The 17,421-nt window shown below is 44.9% G+C and overlaps 1 protein-coding gene across 1 annotated transcript in view; it reads right to left on the reverse strand.

Annotated features, from left to right (window-relative positions):
- LOC135080809 (uncharacterized) overlaps positions 1-12,274 on the reverse strand; it is a 158,094-nt gene extending 145,820 nt beyond the window's left edge. Inside the window, exon 1 of the mRNA XM_063975531.1 lies at positions 12,125-12,274. The gene's annotated coding sequence lies outside the window, so the exon portion shown is untranslated. The remainder of the gene's footprint in view (positions 1-12,124) is intronic.
- Positions 12,275-17,421: the final 5,147 nt, after the last annotated feature.

Raw genomic sequence — 17,421 nt, forward strand, 5'->3', positions numbered from 1 at the left:
CTCGTTTCTCGTACATCATAGTAAATAGAGCTAGCTTCATGTTCGTAGCGCGTAGACGATTGACAACACTTCGTAGTAGGTTCGTAGCAGGTTCGTAGCAAGTCATAGTGCCGTAGTAAATCCGTAGTATGACCGACTTGATTCACCAAAAAATAAAAAGTTTACACCGTAATAAAAATTAGGCGTCAATGCAGACCGCTCCTAAATGAAGACGAAATACTCTAAAAAAGCCTTTTCCAGGTTTCATACCAAAAGGTAGTTGGAAATTAATTTTGCTGAAAGGGCCAGATAAGCCCTCAGGATCGTAAAGAGTGACATAAAAAAGGTAGCAATGAGGAATGGGAGTGCATATCGTCTGAATATGATGATGGTAGCATTGTCAGTAAAATTTTTGTGGGTCCGTTGATGATATTAGACCGGGATGAGATAAACCGTTTAATGATATAAAAACGTCGCTTTAAAGCTCATTGCTGGAATACTCACAATTTTCTCAAATTTTCCTTTTATTTTATTTTCGTATGAGTTTTGATGGCTTTTTGCTTCAGTCAAGTGTTTTAACACGTGTTTTTGATGAAAACAACCACTGAAACGATTATTTCATTACAATTTGAAATTAAAAACTGCTCTCTAGCTTTAGTTATTAGATAGTGACTGAGTTTCTTGCGCTGTTTCTTCGCATCACTGGTCCTACATTCCCGAAGCAGTGGTAGGGTGTAAAAGTGATCTTTGCCTACTTGCATAAATAAATAAATAATTACCTATATCTTTGACCTTTAAAGCTAGGTTATGATTCTCAAGAGTATCTAATTGGAATTTAAAGGAGAACACGCGTACACTTATTTCTAATCGTGTGAGTTGTGAAAGCCGTTGTCAGACTCTATGAGCTGGCTGGCTGGCTAGACTTTTGACAAGGCTCAAAGTCCGAAACTACCCGAGGCAATGACTGGGACCGACACTCGACAACTTAGCCTAAGCGCAGACCACCGATTTTTTTTCGGCCAATAGTTTGGTCGGGCAGTTAATCAGTATGGGCATGTATGAAAGTGCGCACATTACACCGATTGATTCTTCATACAAATTAGAATCAGGCCCAACTATAGGCCGACTAAAAAGCGGTGGTCTGCTCATAGGCTCAATGCTCTGTCCTCTATACTAAAAAGCGGAATCATATTTCTTAACGGTTCATTCGTTCGTTCGTTCGTTTCAGCCAAATGACCTCCACTGCTGGACAAAGGCCTCCTCCAAGGTTTTCCACAATGCACGGTCCTGCGCTGCCTGCTGCTGCGGTTCTTAACGGTTATTAAGGTTTCGGTGCCCGCCGTTTCGGTTTTATCGCGTTCGTTGAGTGTAGTCGTGTGCAGCAGTGTGGCTCCGCGGAAGCGTCGTAGACCCTCTGCCCGACTACTACCCGCGCGCGAGCCGTTCCGCCGCGATACCCTCCGCCACCTTCGCCCGAGCCACCCAGTCGCGCCGCAGTTCGTCTCCGCAGAAGCGTCGAGACCCGTCGCCGCGCCCTCCAGCTCGGTGCGAAGCAGCACCACCGCGTCGCGCGCCCGTCTCCGCCGTAGGCGTTGAGAGTCCCATCGTCGCGAGTGCGTGTGCGAGTGTCGAGAGCGATATCGCTATCTCCCTCTTCCGCGAATTGGACGCAATTACCCGCGACAGTGACGCTTTTTGTGTTGTGCCGTGAAAATATTGCGCATAGTGAGGGTAGATTGACATCGTAGAGTACCCACCGAATATTTGCGAAAATATCACGGAGGTACTCGAACATCGCGACTACCCTCACTGGAACTTGTTTTTCGCCGACCCGCGAAAACATCAACATTCCATCGCCCTGCACGTCCTGCAAAATGTCGGACGGCGAGGAAGTGCCGCCCCCACAGCGCCAGCCGGCGTACAGGCCTCTTGCGAGGCCCGCTCAGCCCGCCGCCGCCGCCACGAGCGGCCAGCCGAGGCAGCGCCCGGCCGCGCTCAGCCGCGAGCCGACCGCAGCGACCCAGCAAGGGCCCCCCGCCCCCCTCCCCGGCCGCGACAGCCACCGCCGCCCCAGACACCACCCGGACTCCTCAGAGGGATCGCTCTCCGAGGAGAAGAGACCCAGAGTCGGGCCCTCGCCGAAGCAAAGGGCGTCGACACCGGAGCCTCAAGTCTCACCGATAGAGAGGTATGTCCCGGGATACCGCGGGGAAAACACCCTGCGAACCCCTACCGCATCACCGGTCAGGTCCGCCTCAGCGCCCGCATCTCCATCAGCCCACGGCTCCTCGGCCTCGGCCCGTTTCTCCTCGGAGGGCCGATCAGGCACGACAGCCGAAGGTAGCCAGCCGAGTGGGACTCTGGCCCCCCAGGTGGTCTCCGACGAGGACTACCTGGACTACGTAGCTCCTCGGCCGGCCTCATCGAACTCCACGGCCCCAACGTCCTACGCGGCGTTGAACAGTCCCGCGCGGACGTACGCCGCGACACTGAATGCTCCCTCCCCCCCCGCGCCACAACCGGAACGGGGGCAAGAGGTCGAGCCGATGGACGTAGCGCCACCTACGACCGACCCCGCCACGACCGCACGCACCCAACGGGCTTACCCACCCATTGTAGTGGAGAAGCTACCAAATTGGACCCAGCACTTCCGGGAGCTCAGCGAAAAGCTGGGCCACCCCCCCAACGCACGCCCATTCAAGACAGGGGTGCGATTTATAGCGCGTACGCCCGAAGAATACCGGGTAGTGCAGCGCCACCTCGTCGAGGCCGCACGCCAAAATACAGACCTTCATTGGTTCTGTTACGCGCTCCCGACAGAGCTCCCCACTAAAGTGGCCATCCGCGGACTCCCAGCAGACACCGACCCCGCTGAGCTCAAAGCAGCATTGGACTCGCTGGGCTACCACGTCCAGCACGTGAGGCACATCCCCCCGAGGAGGGGCAGAGCTGGCTGCCTCTACCACGTACAGCTGGACCACCTAGACCAGCAGGAGCTCTCCCGCCTCTATGCGGTGACCGAGCTCCTCTACATGCCAGGCATTGTCATCGAGGCCTGGCGAGGACGCAGCGGGCCTGCACAATGCCACCGCTGCCAGGCATTCGGCCACGCTTCCGCTGGCTGCCACCGCCCGCCGAGATGCGTGCGCTGTGGAGAGGGGCACATTGTCGCGGACTGCCCCCACCCGCGCGACCACGCCCCCAAGTGCGCGAACTGCAAAGCCGCGCACACGGCGAACGACCGCCGCTGCCCCGCCTTCATGCGAGAGGCACGCGCAAAGGGGGCCAAAACGCACCCCCCCATACCAGACCCACCTCGCCCAGCCAAGGTAGGCCCCCGCCCGCCCCCTCCAGGGACAGCGAGGCAACCACGCCCTACTCCGGCGCCTCACCAACCTCGCCCTGCCCCGGTGCTGTCCAACACACACCAGACGGCAGAAGGCCCAGTACAGGGCGCAACACTTATGGCCCCCGCAAACCCTCCAACAGACCGCACAGCCCGCCCCCAACCTGCACCGGCGTCCTCGCGACGCCGGAAACGCTCAGGCAGGGCCCGCCGAAGGAGCAAGAGGCGTGCCGGAGAAATAGTTTCCTCCCAACAGGGAGCGGCCGGACCCATGGTGGGACCCGCGCCAAATCAGCCTCCCCCTTCCACTCCTGGTCAGCCTGTCGCTGCACAGGCGCCCCCTTCAAACCGCGCTAGGACACCCAACCCCCACGCGCAATTGGCCCCAGCATGGAGGTTCCCACCTCCTACCCAGGGGCCACCAACCCACCAAGCCGCCCACTCTGGGCATGGCGTCCCGTGGCCCACGACAGGCTCCCAACCCCTCGCGCGTGCTCCCCTGCAGCCGCGCCCGGTACTACTGCAGGACCCCCGCGCACGCGTGCGACCACAGGCGCCCACCGCGAACATCGCGCAGCCCCCACAGTGGTCAGCACAGACCGCCCCCACCGCCGCACCGATGCCCCCAAACGCCGAAACCCCCCTCCTCCTCCTGGTTCTGCAAATCCTGCAGACAATCCTACTGGCGATGGCCAACGGAGAGGACATGAGGGGGGTAGCACACCAAGGACTGGCGCTCATCAGCCAACGCCACTAGACGGCCTACGTGTCCTGTACTGGAACCCGGGGGGCATCAGAAACAGGACACAGGAGCTCCGCCTTCTCGCCCAGTCGCAGGACCTGCACGTAATCCTCCTGGGCGAGACCATCCTAACCCCAGCGTACTCACTCAAGGTCCCGAACTACTTCGTGTACCGCCGCGACGAGATCTCGGACCAGGGGCGACCCTACCGAGGAGTCGCAGCACTCGTCCGGCGCGACATCGTGCACGAGGAGCTCGAGCTCCTGTCCTACTCCTCCACCAGAACAGTAGGAGTAGCGATACACGCGGGAGGCGAGGAGCTGCGCCTGTATGCAGCATACCGCCCCCCCAAATCACAAGTAGTGGAGAGCGACTTCCTCTCCGCACTCTCCGGCACAACACCCACCATCCTGGTCGGCGATCTCAACGCCAAACACCCCGTATGGGGATCGCTCATGACGACCCCTGCGGGCGTTCGACTGCTGGAGATATGCGAGAGGGGAAACATAACCACCCACGGACCACAGGCCCCCACCAACATACCCTCCGACGAGGCCCGGAAAGCCGACGTGCTGGACATAGCCTTGTCCCACAACGTGCCCTGGCCAATCGAAGTCGAGGCACTATACGACCTGGACACGCAGCACCTGCCGATCCTCGTGACGCTGGCGCCCCGCCCTGACGCCATAAACCCCCGCAAACCACCCGCCAAGGTCAACTGGGCGACCTTTAAGGCGGAACTGGCCGACCTGACTCTCGAGGGCCGCCTCTCTAACGCTGAGGAAGTGGAGGCAGCGGTCGAGCACTTCACCTCGCGCGTGCTGGCAGCCAAAGAAGCGGCAACCACCGTCTGCACGAGGGCCAGCAACCGGCGGGACGATCTCCCCGCCAACATCACCAAGGACCTGCGCAAGAAACGCGACCTCAGGCGCCTGTGGGCAACAACTCGCTGCCCCAGAATCAAGGCGGAACTCAACCGCCTCACACTCGAGGTGTCTGCAGCGGTGAAGGAATGGCGCGGTGCTAGCTGGGAGAAGCACATAGACCGTGTAACAGATAGCACCGCTGACCTCTTCAAGCTGAACAGACAGCTCTCCAGGCCGCCCACATCAACCTGCCCGCTGGTGGACGCCACCGGCGCCCGCCACTACGCGGCGGCAGACCGCGCCCGCCTACTGGCGGACCACCTGGAGGTGCAGTTCACCCCGCACCCCGCCGCCACCGACGCGGACACGACCGCCCACCACGACCACGTGCGGCGCTGCGTCGAGGAGATGCTGTCCTCTCCGCCGCCTCCGCTCGGCGGGGACGACTTCATCTCCCCCGCTGAGCTCCGCAAGTCTGCGCTGAGGCTGAACAAGCGCAAGGCTCCCGGCCCAGACAACATCTCCTCCGCGGCCATCACCAACCTGCCTGGGAGAGCGATGGTGACGCTGACGCGCATCTTCAACGGCATCCTGCGCACCAGCCACTTTCCCAGTGCGTGGAAAACCGGCAGCGTCATCACGCTGCCCAAACCTGGCAAAGACCGCCGAAGCCCGGCCAGCTACAGGCCGATAACGTTGCTGTCCCACCTTGCGAAGCTCTTCGAACGCCTGCTGCTGCGCCGTGTCCGCCCGCTCGTCCCGTTGAGAGACGAGCAATTCGGATTCCGCAGCGGCCACTCCACCACACTGCAGCTGGTAAGGGTGTTGCACATGCTGGCCGACGAGAAGAACCAGGGCCACCGCTCCGTCGGGGTGTTCCTCGACGTCGAGAAGGCCTTCGACCGGGTCTGGCATGTCGGCCTGCTGTACAAGCTCAAGCCGCTGCTCCCTCCTGCGCTGGTGCACCTGATCGCCTCGTTCCTCCGCGACCGCACGTTCACCGTGGTCGTAGAGGGAGAGGCCTCCCAGCCGCGCAGCATCAGGGCAGGCGTTCCACAAGGCAGCTGTCTGTCGCCGACGCTATACGCCACTTACACCAACGACATCCCCACCCTCCGCGACCATCTTCGAGAGGGAGAACGGGATGTGGCGTTAGCGTTGTTTGCTGACGACAGCGCCTTCATTTCTTCATCGCGCAGCATGAACGTGGCGACTGCGAGGATGCAGCGCCTTCTCGACCTGCTGCCCCCCTGGCTAGACCGCTGGCGAATCGCAGTCAATGTGGGCAAGACCGCCGCCATAGCGTTCGGGTCGGGGAAACCACCGCCACACCTCACGCTACGTGACCAGGGCATCGCTTGGGAGACCACGGTGACCTACCTTGGGTGCCGCATCGACCGCTCGCTGCGCATGGGGCCACAGGTGACCCATGTGGTTCGCCAGGCCCAAATCGCGCGCGCCATCCTGCGCCCGGTGCTCAGCTCGCGGCTCCCCTTGAGGACCAAACTGATGGTCTACAAGACGTATGTCCGGTCGCGCCTCACCTACGCGGCCCCAGCGTGGTACCCCCTCATCTCCCGAACCAACAAGGAGAAGATCCAGGCGCAGCAGAACGTGTCCCTCCGCGTCATCACCGGGGCGGGGCGATACGTCCGCAATGACGTCATTGCCCGGGACATCAACGTGGAGACAGTGGAGGAGTTCATCACGCGCCTGGCGCGGGTCATGTATGACCGCGCGGACAACGGCCCCCACTGCCATCTCCACAACATCGCGCCTACACCAGCCCGCCCCCCGGGCAACCGCCCCCTCCCCCGGGACCTCCTGCTGCCAGAAGCAGAGGACGCCGACACCACCCAGCCTGCGGCGCCTGCGAGACCCGCCTCCGCACCAGCCGCCACAGCACCAGCAGTCACAGCACCAGCTGTCGCAGCACCGAAGCCCCGCTTCAAAATAGTGACGGCCCAACGCCCGCACTAAGAGAAACCAACACCAGAACATAAATGTGACTGCCTGAAAGCTCCCTGGCATCCAGGAACCGCCCGCTCGCTGGTCGTTCACTGGGCCTCGACCAACGTCGACTCACCCGGTGGGCTGGTACCGCGCCGAGGGCGGGACAGTGGTGCCAGGTAGAAGCCCAGGCAGTCCGTCGCCAAGCGACGTCAAACCACCGACTGGCAGTAGCCAGTCGAGATGCTGCACGGGCCATGAGCACAAGCTCGACGCCCGAACCGGCCAAGAAGGTCGAAGACATGTGACTGACTGATTAAGGTTAATTTAACATGTTATGTTATGTGTTTTGACTTTATTTTGACGTTGCCAATACTAAATATTGTACATAAACAAGTATTTTTGTCTGTACGCTACGGTTTCACTTCACACCTAGGGTGCTGAGTTAGCATCCTTGAATATTTGCATAGGCACCAGAAGCTGGACTCAGCGATTTTGTTCTAAGGGTACTATTTAGGTATCTCTATTATGAATCTAATGTTTATGTGCATCCTTTAGCTAAAACACCTAAACGTTTTAAAAGGGAGCATTACAATTACAACTTATAATTTTTCATGTTTCATAAGTGAAATAGTAAATGCATATTTGCAAGCTTTTGCTAAAACATAAAACCTGCGGGATTAATCAGAATTTTAGACCTAAGTCTACACAAGCAACACCGCGGGCAAAAGCTAGTACCTAATATTAATCATCAACAAAATACGAATTTATCTGAAAGACTGAGTTATGTGGATTCAGATTTTACTCAAAATTACATGTAGGAGTCAATTATATTTAATTGATCCAAACTAAGCTTAAACGAAACGCTTAGTGGAGTTTCAGATATTTCAAAGTCTGAAGTGTTTCTAGGAAAGATTTTTTAACGAAGTAGGCCGACATTGAAGGACTTAGAATACTTAATGTTTGTTAAACAGTAGCAGTTGTTACAAAATGTTGTAATTTGTCTTTCTAAGTACAAAACTGGGGCATATTACTGTGGGGCTAGGTCCAAAATTAACAAAAGAAGCTCAAACGTAGAGGGCAAGTGTAAATAGAGGTCGTTACTTTTATACAAATCTGCTAGACTGCTATACAGCCATTAGCTGGAATTCGGTGATATAAAACCAACCTTCTCGACTTTCTAGGTACAAAAGATAGCATATCAAGCACTTATAGTGGTTATTCGTGCGATTTTGCTACAACCCAATATACAGGGTGGAATTTAGTAATGCCACCTGGGGGGAAAGTACTCTTAATATTGTAGTTGGAAATTTTTTCTTAAAGAAAACATTTCTTTCTTTTTGAAAAGAAATAGAACTAACTGCATTCAAAAATTTCAAAAAAAATGCTTGCCACACCCGGGAATTGAACCAACTAAAATCTGTTAAAAATTACATCCTGTATTTTTATTGCATCGATCGTTTGGGTTAAGTATAAGGATGAAATCTCTCTAACAAACTTGATAAATCAAATGAAAAGAAACCCATGAAATCTTAAATTATTTTAATTATGTACAGAAATTGTATGGTATGGTAATGAATTCTTTTAAAAAATAAAGGAATGTTTTCTTTCAGTAAAATTTTCTATGTACAGTATTAAGCGTACTTTCCCTCCAGGTGGCATTACAAAATTCCATCCTGTATAGTGTATCAACCTAAATTCTAATTTAATATTTTTTCAATTGATAAAAACTAATTGCGATAATATTAACTAGTAAAAAATGAATTATACGTGTGAGAAAGAGAAAAGTACTTATTTGTTTTGACTGATAGAAAACGCTCGACAAAAACATTTAGAAGTAAACATGTTATTATAATATCCACGTAATTAAAACTATGGCATGTTTTGTTTGCCTTGGCATTTCGTATTACGTGTAATAAAATAATGCCATAGGATTATCTTGCAGGGTAATTACAAGTTTTAATATTAAAGCAAACGCCGGCTCTACGGAATCCTTCAAATAACCGACCGAAAATAGGTTGAATTAGAGCTTTTAGGTAACACTAGGTAAACACTTTACTGTTTTACCCTACTGCGACAAGAATGGTTAAAATTATATAACAACTGTCACGTGTAATATATTTTCATATTATTTCTTCCACCTGAAACCTTAAGTCTGAATAATGTAACTCTTGATACTTAGAGACTAACGCCCGTATTGACAAACGATTCTTGCTTAAGTGAAGCAGCGAATCGTACGCACAGCGGTGAATAGAGCTCTGTGTGCTTACCATGAGTTAGTACGTTACGTGTGTGCTCGCTAGTCGCTAGTGACTGCGCTGCGTAAAAAATGTCATTAAATGTATGACAGATTGTACAGCGGACTTTCAAGGACTAAAATCTTTATAAAATATATTTTTTTGACGTACTCGCTAGCGAGCACACCTAACGTAAACTCATGGTAAGCACACTGTTTTTGGTTCGTGTGTCACCCTGTGCGTATACGCACACTGTGAGACCTCATAGTAATGTTTGTGAATACGGGCGTAAGCCAATAAGTCATCACACTAATACGTGGGACACTATTTAAGTTGTGAGCCTAACTATGAAAACAAAGTAGTTTATTATTAAAATGGTATTGATTGCGTTTATTGGTATTGTCTTTCATGATTTATGTACTTTTCAATGTGTCCGAAATACTTTTCATAGCATTTTTTCCACTCAGCTTGAGGCACCTCTAAAGCATGGTTTTTGACCGCACCGTCTGTTGCTTCTGGCTACATAAATCGCTGTTCACGCATTTAATTTTAATATATGGGTACCAAAATAAGTGTTTAGATTCCAAGCAAGAATTTTGTAGCGTTGGACCTGTTTATTTCATATTTTGAGTGTTCAAATAGTCAGTTGTTTGACGAGACGTGTAAAAGCTCACATTTTCGTCACGAATGGCAATTTGACTAAGCTGGTCAGTTTCCCTTATTAAACTGAAGACTTTTGGGAAAAAAGTGGCTGTTTACTATTAAGAATTAACCATTCTAAATTTCTCTAGTGACGTTTCTGTCACATAATCGGATATTTCGGAAAAATAGGCGACCGTAAGTTTCAAAGTGTTCCGAGCGCATGGGACTTTTGTTGGAATTGGTTCATCTTAAAACACCTCCATAGTCGATAGCTGTTTATTTTCAAGATCATTATGCATAGATCCTTAATTCGTCAACTGTCACAATTTTAAAAACGGCTCTTAAAGCTTTTTAAACTTATTTATCAAACATTTCCAAGGACTAAACGACACAAGCGTCCTATTGAGCGTTTGAAAAATTTTGTGACATCCAGCGAGAAAAAAACGTATTAACCATAATATGGTCATACAATATTTTATTACTGCTGGTGGAATTAATGCCTAGGATTATCTCAATCCTACGATATATCACATGATGAGATTTCTCTTCCATTTTTCTGACAACATCAATGTTTTCCGCCACAATTAGTAGTTTTGGACGACTTTCGCAAAATTCACTGATGAGCCAATGACATACAATATTATACTTCTTAAACTAGCGTTTTACAATGGTAAAGGATAGATCTTTATCACCAAAAGTGAAATTTAGCTGACCGCTTCAGTTTTGTATTGATTAACCACGTCAAAAGTCATAATAAATTTTCGCGCGAAGATTTCCGCAAGTCAATTCGACGTTTTTGTGGTCAAGACATTTTTCAATTCAATGTTAATAATGGAAAACGTGCTCAAATGACAAAAAGTTTTGAACAAGGTTATAGTCAAAAATCACAAACTTTTCATTCAAAGTATCAGATGTCGTCTAACAACACGTTATGATGTCGAGGCTCACAACTTAAATAGTGCCCTAGTATTATACGAGTAAAGGCGAAAGTTTGTGAGTATGTATGTTTGTTACTTCTTCACATCTAAACCGCTGGAGAGATTTTAATAAAATTTGATATGGAGTTAGCTGACATCCTGGACTAACACATAGGTTACACCGCGAGGCAGAGCTAGTGAAGTGATAAAAAGTTTGTATGGAGTAAAATATTCTGTAGCATATCACTAACATAACTTTTGGTCTAGCCTACTTACCTATATAGCTCAGATGAATTTTAATAATTTAAAATATGGTTTGATATATTCCAAAACCATAACATTTTGATTACAAACTGTGTTTTTAATTTACTTCACAGCTACGTCGAAAACTAGTCCAAACATAGCATTGAAAGCAAAAACGTTGCCTCATATGCTAGAATGCGGCCAATCATTCTACCTAGCCCAAAATTTACCAAGTACTTGACCTCGTCTGGTTTGCCCAACATTAGCCTATTTCCTTTTAGCCGAATATCAGTATTCTTGTCTAGTCTACGAAAGGGAAAATTGACACGTCAATACATTTTATTAGGATAAAGAACGAAGGAATATAATAGAGGTATTCCTTATTCAACAAATTTCGTTTATAGGCTGTCGTATTGTGTATGATAATCGCATTTTAGTAGGATGTTCGCGATAACGTGGCTTTAGAGCTTCTGTGAGCGTATTTCGTGCTTATTTATGATACCTAAAAAGCTTAATTTTAGTTGTAAATAACTAATAAACCTACATTTTGATTACCATTACGGTCAGATGAATGGACTGTCATTTTTGGTTGATATATGAAATACCAAAAATCAAATGATAGCCTGATAGCCTGAAAGCCAGTTATTTGTTTGAGTACTACGAGTATTTTTGTAACTGTTATAACTGCAATGGTTAACTGCCTGACCTACAGCCGCATGTCACAGTAAAGTACAGCAGCATTATTATAGGATCTCGGGATTTATGATACAGGAAATACATTTTCCAGATTTTTCAAGATAATGGCATAGGAAAAATGCTTTCTACATAATATTTTAACGATACGGAGATGTAAATTAGAGAACGATGTTATAGTCTTTTGGCATACTTTTATATTTTTAAGTAATTTGACGTAGAAAATATAGATAATAAAAAATGTAGTTAGCCATTAAAGCTTTCCTATTGATGCAAAATAAACGAAAGTTCCTATGGTTATACCTACTCGTATTTTATTAATACAAATCAATTAAAATTACTTAGGTACGTACTACTAACAGCCAAATTTACCTGTGATTAAGGTCTTAATTAAAAAAATACGTAATATTCTGCAACAGAAGATAAGATCGCATCGGTATACTATCAGCAAACGCCCGATTGTTTTCAAAATAGCTCATTAAAAAACCTGCATCAAAATTTCTACATACAAACTCCACGGAGCACTCTTAGTCGGACGCAAAAAATCACAAACGCGACCACCGATCAACAAGTGCAATTAATGTCACTGTAGCACAATAATAATTAATAGTCGATTAATGTGTGATCCCGCACGCACGTACATTTGGGCTGCGGAGCGCGACGACCGCCCGCGTCCAAGCACCAACGCGCACTGATTCCCGATTGGGCAATATTTTCCAAAGGTGAGCTATTCGTACGAGCTCGGCGCCACTCGGAACACCTCGGCAACTCATCTCGATTCGATTGTGACAAAAGAATTTCATATTTTTGCGAAGTACTGAATTTCCTAATTGAAAAGGTGCTTGAAACTGTACTGTCATAGTGAGGCCTAACTTTAAATTGAAATGCTTTGGTTCTGAAATTGCGCAGAATGTTGCAGACTTCAATTTGTACGCCTTCATAAAGATTTTAATCTTAACTTATAAATAGCTGTCGTGAAAGTTTTCAAACATATCAATGAATTGAAATCTCAGTCTATTAGAAAATAAAATGTTTAGAAATTCTACAACCATTTATAAATGAAGACAGAAATATTACAGAAATCATTACATCGTGAAAAACAAATTCGTTAACATTTTTTGAAGTTTATGCGACTTCTATCTATTGAATCTTTTGAAACGTTACAAAACTTAGGGGCAATTATAAAGTATTAAAAAAATAAGAATACGTAAAACTTGTTTGTATTTTTTTAATACTTTATAATTGTGTAGGTACTATCAACTATTTTTATTTATTTTTATATGATACTTGTGGGAATATGGGTACTTAAAACGGCTTACATCATTACAAAAATCTAGTTTTTTTTTCAAGTTGGCGCCATTTACTCGCACTAGGTCTTCAATTACAACTAATGATAGCTTTTTAGTTATGTAATTAGTGATTTTTCATGTTCATATTTTTCAAGAAAGTCAGAATATTATAGGCTCAATATATCCTTAGATAGTTTAATAGGGATGATGACTGGGTAATGAAATCGAAATTCTATTTAGTACCTACGTCAGACATAATAAAAAAAATTTGGACCCATATTTTTTAATTTTTTTCATAATCGAATAAAATGTCGCGTGACGTCACTTTTGAGTAAAAAAATCTACTCAAGCGTGACGTAACGCGCCATTTTAATGTAGCACTGTTATTATTTAATTACGAAAGAAAATATAAAATATGAGTCTAATATTTACTAATTATTATCTGTCTGACGGACAAATAATTGAAATTTTGTCATCTAGCCTATTAGACATCAATCGAGTAGCTTTCTCTACCAACAGAGTTCTGATATAAATAAAATCTCAACATTTCCCTCTGACATATGAAATCATGTCAACAAATTAATGATATTAAAATGAGATTTGCTCAGCGAAAGAGCAAAGAGACACAATATTATTCAGTTCGTTAAACACGCCCGTCCAGTTCATTTCATATTTTATCAGAACAGGTACAATTTGTTTCCAATTTATAAGATTGACAGTGAATTTAATAATTACGTTAGTGGTTTGACAAATCGACTATTGTTATTTTTGTCAAAAAAAATATGCGCTTTTAAAATTTTAGGTTTCGTCAATTCAGCTACATTTCTCAAAACGTAACGACCGGGGTGGTTATCTTTCAGCACATTAAAATTATATAAAAGTGTTTTTAGAGTCCTCCTAGTGAACTGATGACCTAGTTTTGCTTGCGGGAAGGCGCTCACTTGCTTGGTATGTGGTGTGGTCTTTAAAAAAGATGATGATAGTAGATAGAACTCTTTCACTCTATATTTTTGGGTAACCTATCTGTAACTATTTACATAAAGCACAAGCTAAACTTTTGGAACTTATTTTACCTTTCCGACTTATTATACCTACCTTTATTATTATTCATAAATTATAGCCGTAACCGTGTATAACCTTCCTAGAAAAGCCTTTTTATTCAGTATCCTTACTTTATCTAGAACAATCACAAACCCACTGAGTCGGGAAACTCAAATTCACAACAATAATACCTCTACACCTACATAAAATATCTTTCTAAAAACTAGTTCAAAACTATTGTTCAGAATTACAAGCCAAAAAATACCTAAACATTTCCCAAAGCTACAATCCAATATCAAACGATCCTAAATCCAATAACAAATATATCGGGGCTTACATCGTGTATATTTGCATTATTTGCCGGTCGCGATGCACAAAAATCGTTACATGTACGTGACGGCAATCGCTAACGTAATATTCCGATTTATCCAATCGTTAAATTATAGCGTATTTATTATGCTGGGTCAAACGTTATTTGGTTTGAATCCCAACATAAGGGTTGCCCGTGTAATTAAATTTGTTTGTTTACAGCAAATGCGGTCGCTCGGGTGCTCGTGTGATTTTTGGCCTGTTTACAGAAAATATTACAAGATGAAGTTTGATGAAATTTTAATCCGAAATCGTTGAGCGTGGCAACACCGGGACCTTTTTAAACAGTGCGTGTCACGTTTTGGTGATCAAAGTTATGGACATTTTATTTGATGTAGTCGACACGTCATGGATTTATACATTTTTGTTGCAAAACGGCAATTATTAATTAATTAAATCTTTATACTTATAAGATGCCACAGGGTTAAACTTAATGTACCTACTATGATAGTACTACTATTATTTTATTAAATACCTACTACGAGATGTCTAATACCGGTTTTAGTAAATATAATTTTACTTGTTTGTTTTGAACCTCTATCTTTGCTAACGAACAAAAGTGTGTTCAAAATGATTACATTTTCTCCCTTGTACTTAGTACCAACCTACCTACAAGTAAGATAAAATAACTAGTTGGTAATCAAATAGAGACGAGTTCTGGGCTTCACGGATAAATAGACAACACAGGTGAAATCGGTTAAACAATTTGGGTTATTTGTTTAGAATTGTACTATTGTGGTCCCGAAATATCTTAGTAGTCATGTTTAGTAAAATCCTGCGCCTAGTCACAGCTTGACGGGATCAGCCTGTTGTTTAATTTAATTACATCACTGAAGAAGATAGTAAAACTCTCAAATCATGACGTTCCGTTTCGTTTTGACTGGAGAAGATCATTATTATTTTAAGAGTTTTATTTGATTTATGCTGTTTTTACAGTATATTAGACAGCTACCTATCTACCTGATTCTGACTCTGACGTTTGTTATTTAGCTTATTATTAAGTATAGGGTAATAAGTACAAGGTAGGTCAAAAATATACACTAAAAGCACGCGATTTCCCGTGAAATGTTCCATAGTGACAAAAATTCATGAACTTATGCATAGTATCCCATCACCCACGCGTCCCTACCTCGAACCGTTTTCGAGTAATCAAGTTTAGTGTTGCTATTTGCAAATATTTTTGGTTCACCCTGTATACTTTACTGTACATCATCTACCTAATACCAAATTGGAACGAAACGATTTAGGTATATTAGGAAAAACTACGCTAAAATTGAAGTTGATTCATCATCTTTTTATCGCTATAAGTCACTGCCACTGTTAATGTTGGGCTATGACCTAGTGCTGGGTTTCAATCAAATACTTCGGATTCGGTAAAACGTTCCAACATGCGTATGAGAAAAGTTTCCATCGCTGAACGAAAGGCTCAGGTTAATTATTTCTCTTCCAAAGTTTCAGGTTCCGTAAGCGAACGGTAACCGTTTACCAATAAAGTTTACGTAGTAAAGGGTATACTCGTATGTAAGTATGAAGCTATGGTACACATACACCCTGTGCTCAGGTATGACGCAATATACCTAAACAATTCTTAGTTGTGGTGTTTATTATAGGTCCAAAGGTATCTAATCACATTAAAATTATTCATCATCATCATCAGGTCACTTTACTCTCCACTGAGGAGCGCGTCTCTCTAATTTACTAACAGAGGATTTACGCCCGTATTCACAAACGATGCTTGCTTAAGTGAAGCAGCAAATCGAACGCACAGCATTGAATAGAGCTCTGTGATTGGTTCGTGTGTCACCCTGTGCGTCCACGCGCATTGTGAGACCTCATAGAATGTTTGTGAATACGGGCGTTAGACTACATTCTACTACTGCTTTGGTTTGAATTTTAAAGCGTTTTAAAATAATTATTTTCATCGCAAGACAGAAAAGTGTATCACTTTACAATACTTGTACACATGTTTACAGTTTTTGTTTCTGACAAAAGTAAAATACTAACTTTTACTTTTTAGGCCTCATCCGCGTGTAATTTAGTCTGTCACAGATCGTCATAAATTATAGCCAATATGTTATTCTGGGTTATAAACAATAATACTGTACATTTTCCTCAAAATCCGTTCAGTAGTTGTTGCGTGAAAGAGTAACAAACATCCAGACATCAAGACATCCATCTTTCGCATTTATAATATTAGTAGGATTATTGTACAAAAGGATTATGTACTATGTAGGTATTTTACTTTTGCACAAAACAACAAACATTGATCGTTGTGATTATTAAACAACCCCTACAATACATAAGTAATAACTTGCTCTAGTAAACAAACAAATTAATTGTGATAGATAGACCCGTAACAGTTATGTGTATCTTTGGGCTTTCCTTCAAACTTCTTCGTTATTAATTTGTGAAACTTTATGCTGCCAATATTTTGGGTGTAGGATGTTATTATTGCTATGAGTACAATATATCACACAATACAGGGTGTCCTAAAAACAAATGGATAACTATCGATAGGCCTCCTCAAGATCTCTATAATATCAAAATATTGACCTTAGTGAAAATATGATAGATTTAAAGATCTTAATTTTTAGAAAGTTGCCATTTCTGATTAGTTTTTTCAACAAACTAGTTAAAAGAAGCAAAGGAAAACTTAATTCGTAATCTCGCATCGTAATCGCAGGTGACAATTTTCTAAAAATTCAAAGAAACTTTTAAATCTCGAAAACCGTGATATAATTTTATATTAGATGGACCATAGTAAGGCTTATTGGTTATTACAAGGTTATCAATTGTATTTGGGACACCCTGTATATGTATCGCTCTTATTACAACTACACAAGACCCCAGTATTTAGCTTGATATGCCGTCGTCTGTACATAACATCACAATTAAAATAATTTCATTAAAACGCTTGTTCTATAGCTATTACGACTAATCGGAAAGCACTGTATTCCATTAGTACTTTCTAATTACAATCAAGTATCTACAATCGATAATCGAAGGATAATATGAAACGCTTAAATTCTTAATGGTAAGAGGCAATTATTTCCATTTGAAAGGTCAGATAATAATGAATATTATAAAAAATGTCGTTTTCTGACATC

The sequence above is a fragment of the Ostrinia nubilalis genome, chromosome 18 (assembly GCF_963855985.1).
Source record: "Ostrinia nubilalis chromosome 18, ilOstNubi1.1, whole genome shotgun sequence".
Lineage (NCBI taxonomy): Eukaryota > Metazoa > Arthropoda > Insecta > Lepidoptera > Crambidae > Ostrinia > Ostrinia nubilalis.